Raw genomic sequence first — 6,037 nt, forward strand, 5'->3', positions numbered from 1 at the left:
CGTGACAGCTGGCCCTGTCCCGGGCTCCCCCCGTGCGGTCAAAACGGTGCTGGCCCGACACGGCGGCTCCGCGCTGCCCCGCCACCCCTGCTCTTTCTGAGGGGTGCTTGGCCTGGAGCCCCCCAGCCCCACGGAGCCCCGGCACAGGCGCCGCGTGCTCAGGTGCTCGTGCCGGCACCCCTCGGGCACCGCCGAGGTCTCAGTGCAATAAAGTGCGTTGGTGAGTGCCGCCTGCGTCTGGGCTCCCTCGATGCTAAGGGGGGCTGCCCCCGGCCCCCCATTTCCTGCCCGGGCTCCCCTGGCGCACTGCGGGTGACCAGCCCACGTCTGGCAGGAAATGCAGAGCTCCAGGTCCAGCAGGTGCCGCGCGCCCTCCAGCACCGGGGACCCCCGGCAGTGCGGGCCGGGGCTCCCAGAGCTGCTTGTGGGGTCCTCGGGGCACTGGGGGGGCTTCCTGGGCCACGGCCCTTCGGTCGGCCTTGGGTTCTCGGCCCAGCGCGGCCGCCAGCCAGGCAGAGCTGCACCGGAGCGGGCAGCGCTGGGGAGCGGGCAGCCGGGAGAGGGCCCAGGGCCGGCCTCACTCGCCCCGTGCCCGGCCCCGTGTGCGCGAGCGGGCAACAGGCGGGGGCCTCCAGCGGGACCCGCTCAGCCTGGGGTCTGGTGGCGCCGTGTCTGCGAAGCGGGGGCCTGAGCTGCGGGGAGCCTGCCACGCTGGCGCCCCGTGCCTGGGCACCGGGGCCCTGGCTTTCAGGTCTGGGTTTACAAGGTCTCGTCGTTACATTTCCATCCAGGTTAGCTCTGGCTGCAAGTCTGCACTTAGGGCTGGTGGGGCTCGGGCCCTTCTGAAGAGTCGGGTTGCCGACCCCTGGGGGAAGGGCAAAGTGGGGGCCCCCAAGGTGGAGGCGAGGGTCCCGCCCGCCTCGAGACAGCTGTGCCTGATGCCCACCTGCAGCACCCACCCCAGCCTGGCACCCTGGACACATCCCAGATCTTCAGCTGGTCGGGGAAAGAACAGTGGCCGCTTGGCCGGACCCACCGCCGGCCACGTGAGCACAGCTGGCTGGAGGCGACTTGGTCCACACCTGACAGGCCAGTGGTCTGGGCTCCGGCCTCCGGCCCTGCGTGGCGAGTGGACAGCCCAGCCCCTGACACTGGGAGGCCTCCAGGGGTGCAGGGGTCGGCAGGTGAGGGCCTGGCCTCCGTCTGCCAGGCAGGCACGGAACAGGGAGCGCCGGGGAGACAGCAGGATGGGAGATTCCAGCTGACTGTCCTGGGCGGACACTTGCGGGGGGGCTGGCCGAGGGCCCAGAGTCGCGGGGGGCAGGTGCCATCACGGCCGAGCCTGAGGAAGCCTTCCCCAAAGAAGGCATTTGGTGACCGCAGCCCCGAGGAGGCGCTCACCCCGCTGTGGGGGGACGTGCAGGCCCCTCCTGTCCCCGCCGCCCCTCAGCAGTGGGTTTCAGTGGATCCGCCTGTTCTGCTCCCCGCTGTCTCTGGGGTGTCCTCTTACACCCCTGCACCTCTGGCCTGTGTCCCAGTTCTCGTGTGCATAAATTAAAAAACATTCTGCAGGATCCCGTAGCCCCACTCTGGCATACACCCCCACGTACAGGAAGAATGGCCTGAGGAGATCTGCAGCCTAGGTCTCCCATTCCTTTGAGTATTTTTGTGATTCCTAAAATTTACTTACGTTTTGGGACTTCAAATTAAAACACCTATATTTTTAAAAATGCATACAAAACTGGGGTGCAGGGAGCCCTCCCTGGTGGCGCAGCGGCTTACAGCACAGCACTAAGAAGCTGAAGCCGCTTCCGCATGAGTTCGATCCCCGCCAGCCCCGGAGGTGACCACAGGACGTGGCAGACCCCTCCTGCCCCGCCCGCTGCTCCCCTCGGCAGTGGACTTTGTCCATCTGCCTGTCCTGCTCCCCGCTCTGTCTCTGGTGATGCCTCTCACCGCCCCTGCACCTCTGGCCTGTGCCCCAGTTCTGTGTGCGACCATAAATATTTGAAAAAATCAACTGAGGAACAGGTGCCTGGGTGGTGAGAGGACTTCCCAGAGACAGAAAATCAGCTGCTGTTCTCCGTTGAGACAAGCCCGGCGTCTGCCGCGTGAGGAGCGGGGTGAGGGCGCCCGGTGACGCGCGTCTGACACACAAGGGAGACACCCTGTGACTCCACTCCGGGCTATAAAGACAAACGAACGAGTCAAAACAACCCAGATGACAGCCGAGTGGACTTCGGTGGTGACGGGCCACAGAGCCCAACTGCAGGTGTCGCCCACTGTCTGGCTGTGACGTCACTCCCCGGCCAGGGCGGGACCCACAGGGTGCCACAGACGCCCCGTCGCCCCGCTGCCCCCTCGGCCGTGGACTTCAGTGGACCTGCCTGTTCTGCCCCACTCTGACTCTGGTGAACCTTTCACCTCCCCCACATTTCTGGCCCGCACCCCAGTTTTTGTATGCAAAAAAAAAAAAAAAAGTAGGGAGTCTTGGAGGCCCTGGGGCGAGGGGCAGGCTTCCAGGCAAGAATCCAGTTGTCTGGGTCCTGGGGGCCACATGGGGAGCTGGGGCGTGGGAACTGAGGCCGGGGCTCCTCGGGGTGGTGAGGGTGGGTGAGGACACCCAGCGCTTGCCCGGGCCCTGCAGGGCGGCTCCCCCCAGTCCCAACCTTGGGGCCACACTCCTGCATGGCTCCTCTGGTGCCTGGAGGGGCCCTTCCAACAGCCCCCCAACCACGAACCCCAACACCGCCTCCCCCACCCCCTGCAGGGCTTGTCTGGAAGCTGCCTGTGGCTTGGATCCTGCCAGAGCGCCCCCCACCCCAAAGGAAGGACAGGAAGTGGGGAGCCCACCCTCTCCTACCCTGGCCTCTCCCCCTCCCCCGTTCTGCCCCAGCCTGGCATTTCCAGTCTCAGGCAATGCAGAACCCTGGGGCCCAGCCCAGTTGGGGGGCCACAGTCCCTGAGGCTCAGCAGCAAGGCAGACCCCGAGAGCGGCTAGGCCGGGCGGCCAGCGGCGGCCACGGCCACCCCAGCTCGGTTCCTGAACGGGCGCGAGTGTCGCCATCGCCAACAGGGACCCAGGCCTGAGCCAGGGCCCCGAGTCAGCAGGCGGGGGGCCACTCCCGGCCCTGCCTCGCGCACGGCGCAGTCTGGCAGCAGACGGTGGCCTGCGGGTGGGCGCCACGCGGCTCGGCCTGGGCACCTCCTGCACGAGCTGGGCTCCCGCCTCCCCCGTGGGCGCCTCTGCCTCGCCCTGCCCCTCCCGCTCGCTCCCCGCTGCGGCCAGGGCCATGCGGGCATCTGCCTCCTGGAGCCCGCGCGGCCGGCCCAGCGCCTGGCCCCGCGGTCTCGGTCCACGAAGCTCCGGACAGCCCCGGCTTCGGTGCTCCGGACAGACCCCACGGCTGAGGGGCCTCGGCACACTTCTTGGGGTTTGACACAGTGCACTGCTCCCCGAGTTCATCGGAGCTCCCTGCTTGTGTCCTGCTTCACCCATGCACGGGACAGTGTCCCGCACCTTTCTGACCACTTCGCTGCCCGTCATCCCCGAGCTCCTCCCTGGCTGCCAACGTGGCCTCTGGTCCGTCCTTGCGGCCGAGCCGTGTCCCCCAATGTGGACAGCCTGGCCCCCGCCCGTGCCCTGGCCACGTCCCCCTGGACCTGTCCCCCTGACACGACTGGCCCCTGTCCAGCAGCGCCCTTTGCTCAGGGTCCACCAGCTCTATGCTGAATGAGTGACCCCTAAGGCTGGCCTCGGCCCAGACCTCCGGCTCCCGGTCACCGACCCCAAGGTGGGCCTCCTCTCGGCCCCGCCCCTGCCCTCCCACCCCCCGGGGCCTCCACGAGCGAGGAGCTCTTGGCCAAGCCTGGCGGGGGCTGGGGCACTAGCCCCCTGGACGTGAAGTGGGCCTGTAGCGCGGCCAGCTGTCGGGACATTTGGGGACAGCTGCAAAGAGTCAAGTCCATTACAGACAGACTTAACGTGCCCCTTGCACACGCAAGGAATGGGGACCTTGAGCAGAATACAACGGGCCTCCACAGCCAGACACTGGCCGGCGGTGCGCGGCCGGGTCCTGGCCGGCCTGTGAGGGCCCTCTCCGGCACCTCCTCGCCCCTCCCAGGGCTGGCGAGCGCCCCGCGCCGCCCCGGGGGCTGATGTCGGACCCTGGGTGGGAGGCCCGCGACCCCCTGCGTGGGCCGCTCAGCCCGGGGCCGGGAGGGGGAGGCCGGCCTGCGGGCAAGCCGCTGCCCGGCCATGGTCCTGGGAGCTGAGGGCTCCTGGAGCGTGGGCAGCAGCGGCCGCTGGCGCAGGGCACCTCTTGGCCGGACTCCCCACGCCCACCACGCCGAGCAGCCTCTTGGTGCTTCCGCAGCTCCAGAGCCTCAGTCACGCCCGAGAGACGCGCGGTGCCCTGCGCTGCTCTGACCCTGCGCGCCTGGGCAGCACGTGGGGCCGACAGGCGGGCGTAGCAGCTCCCCTTTCTCAGACCCTCTGGCTCGCACCTGCTGCTTGGCACCACACTGCCTCCCGACTTTGATGGGAGAAGGGAATCTAGAACAAGGAGCCAGACGCATGGCAGAGGTCAGGGAGGGCTCTGGGAGTGTGACCATGCCCCGCAGCACAGCAGTCACAGCCGAGGGCCCGCTGAGCCTCCACGCAATGTGGCGTGCACATCACGAGTGGCACTTGTTTGGGGGAGCCTGAGGAGTCTAGGCCATGCTCCCTCGGGGAGCCCTGGGGAGGCCTTGGGGGTGGCACCCCTCCCCCCTCGGGCCTCACAAGGCCTCTCCTTTGTCCCTGCCCAAGCTTTGGTCTTCTCAGGGGCTGTGGTATAAGGGCACCCTAAGGGCCCCTCTTCTTTCTATGGCATCAGCAAAGACCCAGTTTGCAGTGAGACGGCATTCCATGGGACCTGGGGCCCCCGTCTCCCTGGCGGGCCCAGGTGAGGAGCAGAGGCTGCCTGCGGGGGCGGGGCGGGGCGGGAGCGGTGTCCACGCAGGTCCTCGGCCCAGCCGTCCCCTGGACGGACAGCACATGTACTCCTCTTCCGGGCCAGGCAGCTACTGTTCTGTTGTCTGCACCCCAGAAAGTGCTCGTCCAGCGGGACAGGCTGCTGAGCCGCCTCGCCTTGCCCCAGGCCTTCCGGAGCCCTCTGGCTGAGCTCTCCGGCAGCTGCCCCCGGAGTCCAGGCCACAGGCAGCGGCCGAAGCTCCCTGCGTGCCGAGTGACGGGCCCTTCCCGCCGCCATGTGGTGCTGACAGCTGGCGCAGGCCAGGAGCGAGCTCCCACGGGGGTGGCCAGCAAAGTGGCATTTTCCTCTACGTTGCTCCAGAAAACAAGACCAGCAGTGCTCCCCCCACTTATCGCCCACGGGCGGGAGGGAAGGACCAGGCAGAAGCCGGCCCTGCGGAGCATCCAGGCCTGGGCCCCCAGGCCCCGGGGCCTGGCTGCCGTCTTTGGGAAAGAGGGCAGCGCTCGCCTTCTCGGTCCTTGCAAGCGGACACGCCAGGTGGCAGTGGGGGTTGAATATGCCAATCCTGCCCGAGGCTGGCGCTGCCCACTGGCGGGTACCGCAGGGGTGGGCTGCAGGCGCCAGGGCAGGCAGGACCTCAGACTGCCGTCACGAGACTCCTGATCTACTTTCTTTTTCGACTGGTCTGACTCCCCCGAGGTGGCGCCGCGAAGGCAGTGGCCTGGGTCAGAGGGTCACTTGGGGTCAGAGGGAGAGCCGGTGGGAAGTCGGCTGCCCTTTGCAGAGTTGGGGTTCTCCTTTTTGCCTCAAAGAAAAAGGCCTCCAAACCCCCAGCGTCTCATGTCCTGACCGCCCGACGTGTAAGCGTGTTTTTTATTTTTCTAAGATTTATTTATTTGTGCACATAGAACTGGGGCACAGGCCACAGGTGCAGGGGCGGTGAGAGGCGTCACCAGAGACTGTGGGGAGCAGGACAGGCCCACGGACTACGTCCACTGCTGAGGGGAGCAGCGGCCCGCCAGGAGAGGTCTCTCACGCCCTGTGGTCCCCTCAGGGCAGGC

The sequence above is a fragment of the Condylura cristata genome, unplaced genomic scaffold (genome assembly GCF_000260355.1).
Source record: "Condylura cristata isolate star-nosed mole 26May11 unplaced genomic scaffold, ConCri1.0 scaffold00060, whole genome shotgun sequence".
Taxonomy (NCBI): Eukaryota; Metazoa; Chordata; class Mammalia; order Eulipotyphla; family Talpidae; genus Condylura; species Condylura cristata.